General features: G+C 41.7%; 1 protein-coding gene across 3 annotated transcripts in view; it reads right to left on the minus strand.

Annotated features, from left to right (window-relative positions):
* The window catches only part of EPS8 (EGFR pathway substrate 8, signaling adaptor), a 134,996-nt gene extending 115,315 nt beyond the window's left edge, over positions 1–19,681 (minus strand). For 2 of the 3 annotated variants that reach the window (XM_031589927.2, XM_031589925.2), the window contains exon 1: positions 18,937–19,111. The gene's annotated coding sequence lies outside the window, so the exon portion shown is untranslated. Of the gene's footprint in view, positions 1–18,936; positions 19,112–19,372 lie in introns of those variants that run through there. The other variant, XM_031589926.2, reaches the window with a different exon arrangement.
* Positions 19,682–20,049: the final 368 nt, after the last annotated feature.

A 20,049-nucleotide genomic window follows, 5' to 3' on the forward strand; every position in this document is an offset into this window, starting at 1 on the left:
ATAGCAGGAGACATTGGACCCCTCTGCTTAGTTTGTATCCAAAAGAGCGAGAAAAAAATTAAAATGTCTGCACTTCTTATTTTTCCCCTTGGTAAGCTCTTACAAAACCCAAGATTGAATAACATGGAGAGGCTTGGGCAAGTGTTTCCAGCTAAATTTGCATGAAGGAAGGGAAATATCTGCAGCTTTACATAGTTACTCTCAATCAGTGTCCTGAGGGTACATAATATACCTGTTCTACCTTCCTGAATGGTTATTTGCATTCGAGTCAGAGCTGAGATGCAAAGCATCAACAGATTTCTAATGATAACGACGTAAAATATTACCTCACTCTCAAACATCAAAGATCATAAAAGAAAGGAAGAACACTGGATGTTCACAAGAACTCCCTCCCCTTACCCCCAGAAAAGGCAGAAAGCTGAGTACTTGCACTGTATTCTGAGATACTTACCAATTTTAAGAGAGAATAATTTACCTAGGGCATCCAAGTTGGTAAGAGAGTTGGTTTGCAAACATGTCTCAGCATAACTCCTCAAGTCACCACCCTAAACTTTTTTTTAATATCTCTAGCCTTGAGGAACTTCAACTTGTTTACTAAAACCAGCTCAAACAAAAACCCACAACAAAACAAAAATTAACCCCCCACAATGCAGATATTCTCCAAGGACAAATATTCTCCAAGGACAAAGAAGAACTGTCAGTTAGTTGAGAAACATATTTTCCACTGCACTTCAAAAACAAAAGAAATAAGAAAAAAAAAAAAAAAGAATGAAGAAAGGAAAAAAATAAAATAAAATGAAGAATCATCTCAAGATAACTGGCACATGGAAGATACATAGTTTTTCTCTTCCTGAATTAGGCAAGGGGCTTTCCTTCATATTAGAAAGTTATGGAATGCCCATCACAAGCAGAACCAAAGGAAGTTTGTGCCCAAGAAAGGTCTATCTGCATTTTATTTTTACCCAAAAGGCACCACAGCCATCATTCAATGCTGCACATAAACTGATGAAAAGTAGGCAATGGGAAGCTACCAGCTGGAATATTTAATGGATAAATATTTACAGATGTTGCAACTAAACTAGAAAAAACAATTACGTATCTTAGGAAAGTTAAAAATAGGAAGTTACAGGGATCTGCCTACGTTAAGAAAGACAAATAATTTTGACATTATCAGACTGGCAAATTTGCACACAAAATACACCTACAGCCAACAGCTGAGAGTACTGTCCCTCACAGCCATTCTCTCTCACCTAAACATATCCCACAACATGAGAGCCCCTCTACAATCAGCTCACATATGGTGCTAAACCCCTCAGCCAGAATGTTTTAAAAAGAAAGAAAGAAAAAAGCACCAGAGTAATTTGATGCAGCTGCGAGCTCAGAGAGGCACCCAGCCCATCATCTGTGATCAGGCCTGTGCTCCACTGTGCTAAGCACTCAGGGCACTGACATGGTTGGCCCACAGCCCTACCACAGAGTGAATGCAAAAACATCACCCAAAGTAAGAGGGAAGTTCTTACACAGAAGAAGAAAGAGCAGCTGTCACATTCTTGCTTGTGGGAGACTCCAGGACCATAAACATGAAGCCTCTTGTCATTAAAGCTCTGCAAAGGAGCACAGACATGAAAGAGGAGGGAACTAATCTCACAACAGTATATAGACAATGGTTCCTAAGAGTTCCACCCCATCAGGGTTTTCTCCTTTCCTTTAAGTGCACAGGCAGTCCCTTGTTCTCAGCACAGGAACAGGGTGATGATGACCTGCCTGAGCTGCCCTGGACAAGATCCAGGCTCCAAGGCCTGGCCTCTGAGGTGCTGCAAAGCACAGACACAGCTAGGCACAGGATGGCAGCTGGAATCTCTCCCACGTGCCCGAGAACAACCAGCACAGCATCCCTGGTTCTTTGTGCAACACAGAGTGATGTTGAAGGCACGTACTAACGAGATACAACACAGTGAGGGGATACTTCTTAATACACCCCAGATGTGTTTTATGGGAGCTCAGAGACTTACAACATTTCATGAGGACTAGAAAATAACATGAAATATGCACACCTAACTCAAGTCCCAAATGGGATGTATAGTGTCCAGTTACCATAGCAACTTTCTGTTCAAGCTCCAGGACAAATTGGGTTTCCGATTCTCTGTACTAACGCTGTTGTGAGCACAAAACAGACAAGGTAGCTACTGCTACAGCACTGTTTCAAGTGCCTAAAATAAAATAAAATAAATTACATTTAAGATTGCACTTTCTGTTTTTTCCTTTTTACGCTGAAGGTCAAAATAAAGCACTTTTGCACAACAGATAGTCAAAAGTGTCATAAAGGTCATAAGGAGAGCAAGAAGGTCCCCATGAACTAAAAATTTTACATATAGCACATATTAGGTAAAAACACTTGTTTTTACAATGCTGTTTCACAGAATCATGGAATAGTTTAGGTTAGAAGGGCTTGAAAAGATAATTGAGCTCCAATCCCCTGCCGTGGGAAGGGTTGCCACACACTAGTTCAGGCTGCCCCTTATTTAGTATAAGAGTTGTAAAAAATTGTAATGTAGTAATGCAAAACAACCTCAAAGGCAGATCAGGTAAGTTCCATCCTTAAGATCAGGTCACTGACTCTTAAAGGAAACAAGACTATTTGGAAGAGATCTCTCATTCGCTAGCCAGCATTATTGCTCTAGTAATGGAATAACACAGTTTCTATCTGAGCTGAAGTCTCAAAACTGTGTTACAGAAACAAATTTTGCTATTTGAAGTAGCATTCTTTTCCCAGTCCAGTGTTGTAGTCTACTTGCTACAATGAAAACATCCTTCTTTATAAGCATTTCTGTGAATGACCACCTCAGTTACTTATCCTGAGCTTTTTAGGAATTCCTCATATAATTTTCAACTGATTCACCATCTCCTCTTATTTACTGTTCAGATCTAATTTTGTTACTTGTTCATGACTATCCTCATTTTACTAATGGACGAAAATTGACATTGTTCCTTTAAATACAGTTGCAGTGCTTAATTGTAGCAGCTGTTAAAAAAATAGCTGGGAAAATCTACCTTCTTTTGGGATAAATGGGAATAAAATATATCTAGTTATCATTATAGAGAAAAAAAAAATCTGATGTTCTTGTAAGCTCTGAGTTATTTTTTAATTTATTTTAAAGGAATCTTAACAACTTTTTTTTCTTTCCTTCAGGAAATTTTAGGGTTGCAAAACTTCCTTTTCCTCCCAATAGTATTTATTATCTGTCAAGGGAAGAAAGGGTCTCCAAATAAATGCATCAGAGGTTAGGAAAACTGAAAGCTTACTCAAAAAAGGCTGATAGTTAAACAGGTAGCCACAAGTTATCTGTTACAGAAAGATAAGCAGGTTATTGAGACGCAATATTGAAGGTAAGTCTAAAATCTGTTAATAGCACCTGGTTTATCCCAATTGTCACCATCACCTTAACAATCGCCTCTGCATTGTTTGTCAGCCAACAGTTTCAGACAAGTTCACTGTATTTCTGCTGCAGCTGGAACTCTACTTATGGAAAAAGAAAAATGTTAAACCAAGATTTGGCTGTAACTATTACCTAAATTCTATTTACTGATTAAGTAAACATTTCAGAGTGTATGTTCCCTCCTAGTCACGGAGATGTTAACCAGTGGTGTAACTGCATGGCAGCATCGGAATTAAGACTTGGCTACAACTTGGTGGAAAGAAAAAGAGAGAAAAAAATATATAAAAAATCCCACTTTGTCAGGTCACTATAACAGTTTCAGGAACACCAGTTGTTCATTTTAGCATGCCACAGTACCAAATGGAGAAGGTGCTGTGAGTCAAAATGCTTAACTACAAACATGCTCCGGGCTTGTATTTAGGCACAGAAGTGCCTCAATAGGTGAAAACAATCTCTGCTCAGGGAATACACACATATCAGAGTGGAAGAAAAATGAATAAATTAAAACATGGTTTTGTCTTGTGAAAGAGCAGTGGCAGTGCTGTGCAAGAGGCTGGTTGTAGCCCCAGTTGGCCAGGGATTCCTCTGCTCTTTTGGCTCATGGCCTGTTTAGATGAAAAAAAGCCATGCTGTGCCAGCAGTGCTTGTGTGTCCTGAGCACTTCAGATCCTTTAGAGACAGACAGAGAATCAGGGCTACCATTCTACAGGTCTGTATTTTTAAAAATCACTTTGCATGCCTTCAGTGTGTGCATGGACTCACAAAAGTTATTACAGAAGTACAATATTCAGCCAGAGTTTTGCATCTGCCCTCTTAAAGGTCTCATTTCTCAAACGCTCTTCCCCCGCCTCCAACAAGGTGAGTATTTCCAACTGAAGTCTCCTTTTTAGAATAAGACTTAGTGTCTTCCATGGTATAATCTATAGCTGATGGACTGAATTATTGTATTAAACTCTTACATTCAAGTACAGCATCTTCTTCAACTTGTCAAAATGCCACAACCTTACCAGAAGAAAGTAACCTGCAAGCAAACCATTCAATATCTCCTTGAGCTGTAGTGCAGCCTCCACCCCCAAGCATCCAAGCTCTCACGACTACAGTCACCCCTTCCTTTACTCTTGAGAACAAAATCTGAATTCTAATGCTAATGCCTGGAGTTTCCTCCTTGTTAGATGAACCAGCATATCCATCCACAACACTAGTAAGTTGAAATGAGCAGTGACAGTTTCCAGTCATGCAGAAACATAGTCAGACTCAGATGTCATTCTCAAAATGGTGGCTGACTTCTGAGACAGCATCGCAGTTCCAATCGCCAACAAAGATATCTATTTTTAAAACACTCATTAAAATCCAGGGCAGATCGAAGAGCCTGATAGCAATAGGATTAGTAGGGAATTTAAAAAAAAAAAAAAAAAAAAAAGGTATATTTCACACATTAGCAAACCCATTAGAATCCCAAAAAAGAGAAAGCAGTCTTAGTTTGGAACAAAAGTACTCGCCTTCACGAGGAAAAGCAACTTACTGTTAATTCAAGATAAAAATCACACTACTGGAGGTGAGCCAGTTCATTGTTTTCACAAGACTGAACTCAAGATGACAGAGGAATCCCAGGCTTTGCAGAGGAGGAACAAAAGCCATCAGCTCTCTTTTCCTGAGTGGCAGCAGTGATATTCCCCACTCCACACCTCTGCTTGCCACCACTATCAACAGTCCCACCTGACATCATGGCTGGGGAATTAATGTGCTAGGACAATCATTACATTTTTCACTATTTGGTAGCTAACCACATCCATTTTCACTCAGTGCAATACATCTGGATAAAATATATAGAAGCAAAAACATACGAAAGCAAAAATACATAGAGACAAAAACCATTTCTTCTCCTCCATCCATACAGTAGATGTTATGAAAAACAAGAAAATGCCCTGCTTACAAACAGTTACGTACTTTCAATTTAACTGTTAGCCTTTACAGGGACAAGACTAGACAGAGAAAGAAGAGTGGAAGCAAATTCAAGGGCTTCTTGATAAGAGAAATTGAGGACTCTCCTAATTCTCAACAGTCATGTACTGCTTATTCCCCAATCAACACCTGCAGTTTCTTAATCTTCACACCACTCACCACATCTAGTTCACCTACAGCTACAGCACCAATACACAATTGTGACAGCTGATCCTATGGCCTACCAAGCATCTGGAAACTGTGATGGAAATGGAAAAGAGATTACAGTTTGCAAGAAATGGATAGCATAGCACAGCATAGCACGGCACAGCATAGCATAGCTTGTGGCTGTACTGAATAGTAACACTGAGCATGACACACCACATTTCATTAATTAGCTTTTCAGAAATTTGAAGTAGCCAGCCTTACACACAAATGATCTCAGCTCTTTTTAATAAAATAAACAGCCCCAAAAAACAGAGAGGTTAATCCTCATGTTTACTTCATCGGGACACGGGAAGTGCCCAAAATATGTTATTTGTCAATTAACACTCACAACAATCTTTGAATTTCCACCTCTCCTCCAAAATCTACAGCTGAACAGAGTAGAAACAGAATTAGCCTATGTGAACCAGTGTATTACAGCAATTTCAGCCTCTCTTTGCTATACATCTGAAGATGGTATGCATTTTGAGACTTCTCTATAGTTTATACTACAGTGGCACACCAATGAGATGGAGTAATACCTCAGGTCTGCAGAAGAACTTTAAGGAATACTGAAGAGAGATAAGGGAGACCATTAGGTAATTTTAGATCCTCTCAAACTCAGATAAACACAGAGTTTTTCGTTGTTTATTTGATTTTGTGTCTGGAGTTAGATGTTGCCCAGCCAAGTTCTCATGAAAACACGATGCACTTCAAAAAAGAGTCACTACCCATAATAAATGACATCCTCCCCGTAAAAAAAGCATGGCAAATTCCTTTAAATTATTTCCATATGATCTATATTTGTAGTCTGTAAATAAAACACGAGCAAGGCTTCTGGGGTTTTGTTGTCATTTTTGACTTTTTTGTTGTTTATTTGTTTTTTAATATTTGAGAAAGCATTTTAGGAGCAAGCAGAAAGATAAGTTGCCCCATTACAATCAGTGGAACAAATATTTATAGATCAGTTTATATAAATTAACCCCTCTCCCCTGCAATTGAGGACAACTCCTTCAACAAAGACCATTATTGAGATTCCTCATGAACATTTCCAATAGGACTGAAGAATACATTCAAACTGATCAAGGTAGGTTTTAGACAGTTCTCAGTCAGCTTTGAAACAAGATTTCTACTTGCTACATCCAACGAATGAGGGGGAGAAGACTTTTTGCAAAGCTGCAAACATTTGAATTCTACTGCACACTAGGCACTAGAGTTTATCAGATTCACAGTATATGAATTGTATTATTTTCTGGAAATTATTAACAGCTGAAGGCATGTACACATAACCAGATGTTTTTTTTTCCTAAGAAAGACACTACAGATGAAAATAATACATACGTATCTTTTGTAATACTGCACAGAAACTGGCAACTGCACAGAATGCGTACACAAATGGTCCTAAAGACATAAATGATAAAAAGCAAGAGAGGGCAAAGGTCCTGGCATATACATATATATATATATTTATTTTTGCCAAAATACTTCTATAGAGGCGTAATGTGTCCAGACTGAAGAGTGCAATTTAGACCAAGAATGTTAATCACACATGGTTTATCATCAGTGAGTGCAACACCACCGGCCCAACGCCTACGAAAAATCAGTTTTGTTCAACCAAATAACCCCAAGCTCCAGATCTGCATCAGTTTAAGGTCATTTGATTCCTGAAGGCATGTGTCTATCACAGGGGAATATCTGGAAGACTCCCCTATTTCTGTAAGTCATCATGGCAACAGCACTGCCTCAGAACATTTCCTCATTACTGGCAGGAGAGTCCCATGCTGGGCAGGCAAGTAGTGAGCACATAAAGAGCGAAGTCATATCTAAAATTCCAATGAACTTTTCTACATCCTAAAGAAGTACATCCTAAAGAAGTCATTGCACTAAAAATCTGTGAAAGAGACTTAAAGACCAAGCAGGACTTGCATCAATTGTGACATTCCAACACAGTCATTGTGGATTCAATTTACTAACCTGTCTGAAGTAACTTCTGTGAATCTTATAAAATAGCAGCCATAAAGAACGTATGACTATGGAGAAAAAACTTTATTGCTGGCATTACTGGGAGTACTAGGGCAGCATGCATATGGACATTCTAGTCACCATACAACACCACCTCCAAAGTTCAGGAGGTAGAAAGGCCCAGACTTGATCAAATCTGCCATGGTGGAAATAAATAGGGAGCCCACCAATACTTCCACGGTATTTCCAACAGGGCAATATAGCCCTTAAGTCTTCAAAAATGTTTTCCAACTGAATGTCATGGTGAGTCACATGAGCCAAAAATGGTTACGCATAGATGTTTATATAATGGTTTAGAAAGAGAGTCAAGCTTATACAATTTATACAGTGAAGCATGAAAAGAAAGAACAGGCTCCAGCATCATCTGCTTTTAGCCTAGGAGGTTTTGGGAAAAGGCCTATATGCAGAGGAGTAAATCTGTACTGCATTTGCCATGTGCCAAAAATATACATAAATACAAACACCAGTACCAAGAGGGTAGCACCACATTCTGGCATTCACACAATTCCAGCTCGGAACCAATAGAAATTCACTAATGTACTTAGTGAGAAAAGCCAAGACGTACCAGAGGCAATCAGTTTAAATTTATGTGTCTACCCTGGACAAAGAGGGAGAGCAAGAAATCTTGGTTTATATTTTCCCACCAGAAACAGAAGGGCAGAAGATCTCCTCCCTCATACACTCTGAAGGTCAAACCAAATGACGTAATGATCTGCTATGGCCTTAAACAGGTTTTACAGATTTTAAAAATAGATATTATGTTTAAATAATAAAATTCTCTTGAAATGGAGTCCCTTGTACAATAAACCTTCATTCAGTGGCTAAGATCTAGACAAGCTATCACAATATGAATAGGTAGATACTCTGAAACTGTAATTTCATCCCACTGACTCCCTCTGCCTGAAATGTAAACAACACGTACTATCTCCTACACAGCCTGCATCAGCCAGGAGCAGAACTGCAGGAGGGCATGCAGATGGATAGCATGCATACAGTGCAGACACCATACCAGGTTCAGGCACAGGACCTCTGTCCTCAGCCATAGGCACAAAGACCACAGCATCCCACACAACTTAGCCTGTTTCTTCCACTGGAGGAGAACAGTTAAAATCAGATTGGGCATACCTGCTGTCTTGATATCTCTGCTGTAAGGCCTGCTCCAAGTGACTTCATTCAAAGCCTGTTTCTATGCAGTAATGGCCAGAGGTCACCGTCCTGGTTCAGGATGAATGATCTGAATTCATTAAGTGTACCAAATTATACACTTTGTTTTTGTGCAATTTCCAAGTGGAAGGCCAAACAAGAAGTATGAGAGGAAGGTGCTGTCATCACCAGCTACATGGCTGTACAACTGGTCACAAGTACAACATAACACAGCAAGGCTCACCAATTTGTATGGATGGCCTGCAAGTCTACTGGAAATCACTTAATTTCATGAGTAAATGCAAGAATCAGATTGCTTTGCTTTTGCATACGTTCCGACGACGTTGATTTCATTTCATGTATTAAGATAATTCATTAAGCACCATCAAAAGGAGCACAAAATCTCTCATAATTGCAGTCTAGTAATACAAGATCTTACACTGAAGCACACCATTAATTCCTTGACAGTTAGGGAACGAGCCAAACACTTTGTGCAAATGAAGGATTAGCAAGGTTTTAACACATACATCTCCTCGCACTTAAATAGTGCAAGGAATGAACCTTATTAAAAAAGAATTTCATATTAGACTTTAAAATGATGCCCCCTTAGGCAGGTTTTCTGTACTTCAAAAGACCGCTATTATTCTACTACATGTTATGGTCTAAGATAACAGAAGAAGAAATTCCCATCAAATTGCCATAGTACAGTATGCAAGGAGCATGAAACAGTTATTCTTTCCTGCAGCCCTCTGGAAAACAAAACAAAACAAAACAGAATTTTGTTCAAAATGGGAAGTCACCAGTCTCACACAATGAAGAGAGAACAACCTCTATGTACAAGAACTTTGCGGCTGTAAAGGTTAGTGCCTTTTCTTCTTGCTTTTTAAAGGTGTTCAAAGTTGTCTAAAAACGTGTTTACAAAGAATCAGGAAAGTCCAAATCAGTTCCCTTCTCTGCTTCATTTCTGGTTTAGGAGTTCTTGTAGAGCAGCCACTACAAAGTGATGCTGCCCATCATCCAGATTGATACGATCTCTTTAATGTGTTCATTCATTCAGGTCTTCATAACTGGAGCTGATACAGAAGCTACTGGGAAACATCTCCAGCAATTTAAATAATCATTGTATTATATGCTAAGATACAACACTTATTTCAGAGTTTGATGGCCCTACCAGGTGAAGTAGAACTCATTACGAATATACAAAATACGTATGAACAATATTAAATTAAGATCTCATAATCAGCAATTAAGAATGCTGAAAAAGCTCACAGAATGTGTGGTGTTTTTCCAAACCTTTCCATCTTATCTTAAATGTTTATAGTAAAAATAACAGAGATGTTTTCTTCAAAGCACAGAGCAGAACCAATCCTACCAACATTCCAGCAGCATGAGATTATTCCTATAATGTGACCAAGTAACCCACTCAGATCTTCAGTATTATAAAAGAAAAAAAAAAAAAAATTGTTCCTCAGTGTTTTTTTGTTATTATTCTATTTTTTCTTATCCTTACTCCTTTAGGCAGTAGTGACTGGGAGATTTTATCATCAGCTCAGCAAAACAGAACTCCCCTGCATTTGCTTTCTTTTAGATTCAAGCTTTACAATTAAACTGTGCATTAGAGCAATACCTAATAATTTTCCACCCGGCTAAAACTGATTGGACTTCTAAGGTTTCGTTTAATTTTTCCCCTCTCTCATTTTACTAACTAGAAGAAAAATGCATCCACCTTCAAGCCTGTTGGAATCAATCTTCTTTTCTCTTTCTCACAATTTATAAGTCAGAGGCTTAAAAAGTGCTCATATCCTCTTTTACCAAGCTGGTTATGGGAGATAAGCACAAGTACATTAATAAAAATAGCTCAGCATTAAGTCATGGATGTTTTACAAAAGTAAACCTAAAAAAAACCCCTAAAGGCTAATTGTGATTTATACCATTTCTCTTTCCTTATACTACCAGATATCAATCATCTATAAAAGATCCCTTCTTTTACATACAAACGGCATCATGAACACCACTTGCTGCTGGCTCATTTCTAATCAGCTCAGCACCGCAGAGCACAGACCCCCCAGTCAGCCCCAGGACTGGCAAACCCTGTCACACTGCACAACAGGCATCGATCTTTCTCAGTTACAGACTTGAACATTTCTCCTCCCTTTTCAAAGAAGCCCTTTACCAAGATCTCACAGCTGGAAGCCCAACTTCTCCCATTTCAGCTCTCCTACCAGCTGTACCTCAGCATCATCTGCACTGTTGCTTTTACTAACCTCAGTGCCCATTCTTCAGCTTGTTTCCTTATGAGAGGAACACCAGATACAGCTTGAAGAGATGATGTCAGAGCGTGGGGAAAAACTTGCAAGATTTCATGAAAAACGCGATCCAGAATGCAAACTTGATTGAAAAAGGAAATATGTGAAGTGGTGCCTTACGCACTAACTTTGGGGTGGGCTACTTTGTCAAGTGTTTTGAATTGCTCATTTCCTGCACAGTACAATGGAAATGGAATAACTCTCAGGATCCCAATAATGATACAAATCTACAGCTAAGGCACAGTTAATACAACCACTAGCATTGACACTTTTATTACTGCAATTACTATGAAACAGCTGGTGCTAATAATAATAATACTTAGCATTTATATGGTGCTTTACATCTTCAAAGGCTGTATAAACATTCGCTAATTAAGTCTCCCAGAACCCTGGAGAGACAGATACATTTGCAGTTTTCTAAATAAGAAAATTGAGACAGAGAGACAAAACTACTGTCTTCAAGACCTAGATCTTGAGACAAATTTTAGAAACGGGAGTGGGCATCTATATGGACAAAAAGAACTTTCTGACTTCAGAAGTACTACTTAAAATTCACACAGAATGTGATGGGACATAATCCTTCATGCTCTTCACATCCAAAAAGTAAGAAAACACTTTCACAGGGAAGGTGTACTTCACTGCTGCTAGCTGCTCAAAGCTACTTGCCACCATAGAGCACAAAGCACTGAAATAACAGGCTAGTAGCATCATCAGATTTAACCAATCCTCAGCTGGAAGACAAACTCTCTGAAGATTCAAACTGTTGATAAACTACACAGAACTGCAACTTCTGTCACCATCAAGATTGGTCCCCAAAAGCAACTCACTTCAAAAGCAACTCCCCGAAAGCAGCTGTATTCTGCACTGTCACAATTTAAGAAATAGAAGAATATATCTTTTTTCTTGTATGTCAACATAATATAAAGAATGAATGACTTAACTCTACTAAACTCTTAGTAGAAATGAACAAATGCCACAGCTTAGCAAAGGCACTTCTAAGTACATCTTACGTTCATACTCAATGAGACATTGATTGAACAGATTTTTGGTGTATGCATCAGACACCTCAATCACACACAGAAAACAAATGCCTACACACACTTCAACACCTCCTATTCAGGTCTTGAGCTCCAGAGCAGCTTGAAGTGAACTTAAAATTACTGCCTAGATAAAATGCAGTAATGTATTAAAGAACACATTACTTTTAAAGCCATATCCTAGAAAGACTTAATTATACATGTAATTCTGAATATAAACTACCCCACAGAGATCAATAGATCTGAAATGCATTTCAGAAGACACTGGAATAAAGACTGATGACACAAATATACATGAGGAGAAAAAGATGGTTTGTGTGAAAGGAATGGCTTTGTAGCAAGGAGTGGTACGAAGTGACTGTGTGAAGCTGAACATAACACACAATGAACAACTGAAAAGTAAAAATAAAAAGGGTAGGGACAGCTTATGGGATAAATAAAGAAGCAAGAAGAAATAAGTTAGATTAAAGTTATAGCAAGGTGCAAAAACAAGGTGGACCACGGTGGAGAAACATGGCTTGAGCAACCAGAAAGGAAAGGAGAACACTAAGAACTAAACCCAGTGTCAGGCTGAGCTGGAGAAAGAATATGGACCAAAGCAGAAGGCAAGGTTCAAGATGCATCACTGCTTTAACACAGGAGCAGCAATGGAAGGAAGACAGTAACTACAACAGAGACACTGTTTGTTTCTCAGCAGTAGGACACTCATCACACAGGTGATTTAACCACTGGACAATTAGGTGCAAAGTTCAGATACCTCACTCTGTCATGCCCTCTGTGGGACAGCAGTTAGTGCACATTTATTAGCTATAAGGAAATTCGCAGCTGAAGTAGGAACAGACTGCACCCTACCTCCCAGCCCTCTGCTTTAACCCCTGGACAATTCTTTGTCCCTACATCCAGGAAGAGGAAGAAATAAAAGAGATGAAACACTACGCTAAGGTTGTGAAAGGATTGCAAAGCAAGAGAATAAGTAATCCCACCATGGGAAAAGCAAGCCTGAGACAACACTGGAATGAATGTAGAAAAACATGAATTTAAATACACTGTCTGCCTCCAAACTCTGAGAAAAACACACGCATGTTTATATACCCAACAGCAGGCAATATAATGCACTCAGAGGCTTCTCAAAGCATGTTGTTCAAGGCTGTAAATTACTTCAGAAGCCTATCTATATGTGGCTGACTTTTCCATTTTAAAAATGGCACAGAAGACCATCGGGCTGTACTTTGATGCAACTTGATTATCGCAAGCTCCTTACAACATAACTCACAAAACTCACACCTCATCACATAGCCCTTGTCACGCTGCTGTATGCACTGAGTGACACTTGGCACAAGTCTTGTATCCCTGCACTAGGTGTAATAGACCTGCACATCCACAATGTTTTTTGTGATGAACACTGAGATCCTCAAAAGCACTGAACTCGTACTGAATGTCTGGATCAACCAGATATCTAGCTCCCTGAAACACTGAGGTAAATCCCTAATCAATTAGAAGAAGAATGATTTCTCAAGACCAGTCACTTCAAATTATATTTTACATGAAACAAACCAACGGGTGTCATTGGAAGAAAAAAGAGTACATCAGAGCTATGAGAAGAGTTGTGCACCTTTGCAAGAAGAGCACTCAGATGTAAAGCTCCCTCAAATTCCCCAGAACAAAACAAAGTGCTTATGACCCAAGGTTCACGTGGAAGACAAACCACTACGAGCATTAAGTGGACAAATCAGAATACCTCCGAATTCCACCTGCAGTAAAAATATACTGAGATACTCTTGTGTCACACCTTGCATCTGCAAGTATTAAAGAACAGACCTAACCAATCTCATGTATTTCTCCTGTTTTTTAGATCAAGTTTTAAGCAGCTAATCTGTGAGGTATGTTACGTATCGTTTCCCTTTCCTAATGGCTCTGGACCTATACTAATGAAGAGTGAAAAAGCGCTGCTAACATCTGACTTTCAGCTTCTCTTTGCAGGTGAGCCAATTTCTGGAAGGCAAAGGGGAGGAGAAGGGAAAGCTGATGGGAGAAGCAGCAAGCCTAGCGCCTGCTTTACTACTTGACCAAATCCTTAAAAATGCTTTTACATGCAGGAGCAGAAATCAAAGTAATACACAAATCCCCATGAGTCATCCCTTTATTTTCCAGATTAAAAAAGAAAAAAATCCTGGGCTACAGACATTAAGGCTTACAGTGATACTCCTGTAGTAAGTGAAGTCTGAAACACTTAGGGGCTCCAGTAAATTCCACCTCCCTGCCCAAGAACCAGCTATGGCAGCTTCACAATTAAGTCAGCTGAACACAGCTCCTCTGTGCCCATAGGATGCTAAAAAGAAGTTATGTGTTTCCCTACCTGCAGTGATAACCTACAAAATCTGCACAATCTATAAATAGTAACATTTTGGATTATTGAAAGACAAATCCTCCCTCTTACAGAAAAGAGGTACCTTCTGGAAAAGAAGAAAAAAAGGACAAATTATGTGTACACAAATTACTCGAAGTTACTGAACATCTGCAACACCTACGCCGAATAGATATCATTCCTAAAAAATGTTTTCTAAATATGATGCTGAAATACTCAAAGGTTTAACTGTATTCTGGGAAAACAGGTTCATCATTTCACAATGCATGGTTTTATTAGAGAATACAGCAATTTCCAAGCGTGGTTGAAATGCCAACATGAGCAAGGCTTTAAGAAGAAATACAACCAATGCCCACTGTCATACTGTTAGTAATGAAGATGCCCGTTACGCATCAGAACACTTCACAACTGAAAACCTTTCAGAAATTTGCATAAATTAAGGCAAAACGCACAAATCCCACTTTAAATGCCCATCGTGAACCTTTGAAGTTAGAGACATCTGCTAACTCCGTCCATCCAAAATGCAAAAGATTGCTAGAGACTATTCAGAAAACGACAGAGGTAATAAATGCAAACACAGTAATTTGTAATTTGCTATTTCCACATCAGATCTCATTCCTGTGGAGAGTCACAGCATGAGTAGCTTTAATTGCATAGATAGCGGCACAAGGAGGGAAGGGAAGAAAGGACAGACTGTGTTCAACTAGTAGAATGCAAGGCCTTGGGTTGGCTCATATTGAAAAATTTTACTATAAATGACATTAGTGAATAAAATCAAAGGCATATGTCAGTGAGTGCAGGCTCAGCGATGCAGCTCAAAATGAAACCCAGTCCTCAAAAGCTAACGCTAATGATGCTTGCATTTTTAACTGACTCATTTTTTATCCTCTCAGAGTCCACAATGTGCTATTGGAAAAAGAAAGAGAGATAAAACAGATGTGAAGGTTGCTTCTTCCTGCATCCCCACAGTCTTTCCAAGAAACTTCTGAGTAACCTTGCATGGGAACAAGCACAATAATACAGAACCACAAAAGCACTAAACCCTACAACAGACACCTCCTCTTATCTTACTGCTTCAGTGAACCCAGAGGTCTGCTTTGTAAACACTTGTGTTAAGCCTTTGTCACATGCAGACCGAGCAGTCTCACTGAGATGAAACTTGACTGTGTCTGTAAGTTCATATGTATGCAGAACGGTGAGAGATGGAGTGGACCCTCTCTCATGACTGTAGTAATAGCAGAAGTTCCCAGAAAAAAAAGAAAAAAAGAAAAAAAAAAAAAGTAAAACTCAAACAGCAACAGTCACCTAGCTTGATACCCAAGACTGGAAATTGACGTTTCTAGGTATAAAGATTAAATCATTACATGTACAAATCCTGTATTGGATGAATAAATCAATGGATGAAGCAGAATCTAACTCCGGAACTGAGATAAAATGGCACCAGTCATGGACCTCAGTGAAAGCAGGAATTCTAGTTTCTGCTGATGCAAAGCATTTAATGCTGAAAAAAGCTAGAGAACTAGTACTGAAAACAACAAATTAGCCTCTTCATACATTTTTTTTTTTTCTTTGCACCATGAATATTCTGTATCTATAGCCACACTCTTAGTTTAGTTTAGTTACCAAGGGTATTTTTAGTGATGTTCAGTTTTTACTGCATGTTCAATAAGTGCTGCCCTAGCTGTGGCAAAGGGGGTATTTCAGGCATCAGGCTGCTTCCTGAACCACAAAGCAAATACAGAGGCTTCAAATCATCCCAAAGCCATACAGTTGCAAGGTGCTGACAAGCCTCCCTGGGAACTCAGCTCAGGACTAGAATGATGAAACCCTTGACACTCTATGGACACAGAAAACACAGAACCAGATGCTGTGAAATTAAAAACAAACAAACAAACAAACAAAAAACACCTAGAAGAAATCTTGGTTTCAAAGGCAGTATGAAAATCAAATCTATCCATATGTGAAAGACACACACACACGAGCAAAGAATCTTTCCAATTCTCTTTCAACAGAGTTATCAGGATTGGGTTGTGTTCTCTGTACCAGCAACTGCACAGCAGTGAGGAATTAAATGCCTTTACTTGCCACAAAATAGAGAATCATAGAATCATCACAGAATCATAGAATGGCCTGGGTTGAAAAGGACCACAATGATCATCTACTTTCAACCCCCCTGCTATGTGCAGGGTCACCAACCACCAGACCAGGCTGCCCAGAGCCACATCCAGCCTGGCCTTGAATGCCTCCAGGGGTGGGGCATCCACAACCTCCTTGGGCAGCCTGTTTCAATGCGTCACCACCCTCTGAGAGGTTCTGCAGTGCTCCAGTTTGGAGGGGTCACGGACCAACCAAAGGCTCCATTTTTCCCACCTGGTGTGGCTGAGTGTTGCTTCTTCAGGGAAACCTTTGATCTGTCATTCACTGTCTAGAAGACAATGCTGACACGGCAATTATAATCAGCAATGTAAGAGAAGTAAGTGTTAGACACTGAAATCAAATTTAATAAGCAATTTCTTAGTGCAGCCTTCATTGTGCGGTCTTTAGCTATGGATGGTAGTGAGACAACAGAAGACTTGGAGAGCAAAGTTCTTATATATTTGATCTATTTTGACCCTGAGGACACCAATTATTCAACTTCATATGTTTAGGTTTTAATAAGTTTTCACCCCCAGGGGAAAAAAAATACAGCAGTTAATGTGAGCGACTTGCCATTAACAGCTGGAATATGGACAGATAGAAAATCAATTGTATTTCATGAATTCAGTTGTCACCAAGTGGAAAGTGTTTTTTCAGCTTGTGCCTTTCACAACAGAAGTGTCTTTAGATCAATCTTGGGCTCTGTATTATCTCTATATAGACAGGCACCTACTGGGTGTTCTTCCTTGTGGGGCTGCTACCTCCTTCCAATTATACCTAATAGGATGCTCTGAGTGCTTTCAAAATTATACACAATCAAAAACATTTATTCTGAGCTGTAAGAGCGCAAAACTCAATACTGCAACCATTATGAGTTTGTGACAATGCAAGTGTTGTCCAAAGCCAATTGTATATCCACAGCCTCTTCCAGACAAAGCAGCCCCGCTCAGCTCCAGCAGACCTTTGAGCACAGTATCTCATTACCTGGAGGTACCCGTATGCTAATAATAACACTGCACTCGGGAGCTGTGAATCAAGCTGAGAAATGCTGCATCTTCTGCACATCCTGGGAACCTCACAAACTCTTTTGCAGCCCCCACCACACACTGAAAGAAGCGAGCAGCCCACGTTAGGGATGGTCTAGGAGGCAACCACTTCTCAGAGGGGCTCTGCTTGCAGAATTTCCAGTGGTACTCTGTGGAACAGGGACTGCTCACACAATGCTGACTCAGTGTTTCCAGTTGCTAACAACAAAAATGGTCATACTGAGGCTCTTCCATGTAAGCAATTTTTGTAGCTGACATAGCCATTGCACAGTCACAAACGAGAAGAAAGATGGTTAATAGGAAGGGAGGAGGACCCTATTTCTGTGACAAAAGGAAGGAGAGGCCATGCTAAAACACGGTCTACGCTGCAACGAAACCTGAGATCCATCATTTAGTTAATATTTCAACAGACACAACCTAGCGGAGTAATATTTTTATCTCCAGTACTTCACTTGAAGTAAACAGACTCCACCAAAGGTCGTACTGCTGCATGTCTGTACCTCGGAGGGGTACAGGAGCCACGAGTCAATGCAAAGCACGCTTTTGGGGTAGAAGTGTTGGTTCTCAAACAATATCCTTATGAAAAACTTGTTCTGCCCTTCTATTGCCTGCTGCTACCTGGCCCTACAGAGGTTACAGGGGGCCAGGAGCATCTTAAATCATTCAACGAAATGCCAGAAAACCTGTTTTCCACCGCGTGCCCAGGTCACCCTCAGTGCACAGCGCGATGCATACAGGAGAGCGCGTCATGGCGGTGAGAAGGGTAGGAGGAGGAAGAATGCCAGGGAAAGTTCGCAGCGAGCAGGAATAGGGGAATGAAGGCAGCAGGGCAGCGCACCCGGGAAACACGGGCATGCGAACGGGATTATCGCACCCGCCAGCTGCTCCTCGCCAGCTCCCAGCAACGCTGACCGGGAAGCCAGCTTAAAAGGCGGAAAACAATGACACAAGAGCAGGAGAGACAGCCCGGCCACCTGGGAGCAGGTGGGGAGGGAGGCGACGAGCGCCGGGGACACGGGAGCCCCGCACTGGGCACTCGGGCAAGGTGCGACGTGCGGCGGCACACACGCAGACGGAAGGGCTGCAGCCCCAACGCCGTCCCCAGCCGCGGAGCCCCGCACGCACCGGGGGAGTTTTCCAGCGGCTCCTGCCCGAGCAGCCCCATCCTCTTCCAGGTGGCTGAACGCCGCGCAGCTCGCCGCGTTACGGAGGCGAGCGGCTGCCCGGGGGGATTTCAGGACCGCAGCGTGACCGTGGGGCGAGGAGACCCGAGGAAATCCCGCCTCGGCAACCCCTTACCTTGCGGGCGTTCTCCTCCCGCGCGGAGGGACGGGGCGCGCCGGTGGCCGAGAGCGCGGTGCGGGGCGCGGTGCGGGGCGCGGTGCGGGGCTCTCCCCGCGGGGCCGAGCGCGGGGCTCGGCGCTACCAACAAAGTGCCGGAGCGGCGCGGGCGGGCGCCGGGCAGCGGGAACAGCCGCGGAGCGGAACGGAGCCGAGCTCCCTCTGCCGGCCCGCCCCGCCCCGGCCACAGTCCCTGCCCCAGCCCGCGGCCGGGGCGGGCCGTTGACGAGCTCGGCCGTCGGCCAGCTGCCTTCTCCTGTTGCGGCGTGCGGGTCGCTCGCAGGATGCCGGGGTACTGAAAGCAGCCCCCCGGAGCCGGTCTGGGGTAGGCGGATTGTTTGCAGTCATCCGAAGCGTTCGCCGAAATCTCCACAAAGCCTCATACAAAACCTACCAAGACTCCGAAGCAAGGAAGTCGGTGTATCTACACCGCCTGCGGGGCGAGTCGGCTGCGAGAGCAACACTCCGCCGTCCTCACTCGCGATCCTGGATGAAATCTCCTGGCTGTCGATGCTGTTTCCATTTGGTTGCTCGTGCCCCTAGCCTGACAGCTCACACGTGGCTGTCGCTGTGTGCGTGGAACAACCCCGCACACACTCCGGGCGTGCTGACAGGGGACTGAAGTGCTGCCCACACCGGTGGCTTCTGTATCGAGTCACTGCTGCTCCTATAATCAGCCCGTTCCCCGAGAATCTCTCTTTTCACTGAGTTCCCATTCAAAGTTTCTGTCTTTTGTGATGCTGCAGAAAAGCTCGAAAAGAAATCCTGTAGCAGCATCGGATTGATAAAAAGAACCCCCCTTCACAAGGTCTCATGAGACCTCATCTGGAATGCTAAATCCAGATGTGCAATCCTCAGAATGGGAGAAACGTTGACGTGTTGGAGCACATCCAGAGGAGGGCCACAAAAATGATCCCAGGAATGGAACACCTCCCTTCTGAGGACAGGCTGAGAGAGGTGGGGCTGTTCAGCATGGAGAAGGGAAGGCTCTGGGGAGACCTGAGAGTGGTCTTTCAGTATCTAAAGGAGAGCTACATGAAAGAAGAGAACAGACACTTAAGCAGAGTCTGT

This window comes from Phasianus colchicus, chromosome 1 (genome assembly GCF_987193195.1).
Source record: "Phasianus colchicus chromosome 1, bPhaCol1.hap1.1, whole genome shotgun sequence".
Lineage (NCBI taxonomy): Eukaryota > Metazoa > Chordata > Aves > Galliformes > Phasianidae > Phasianus > Phasianus colchicus.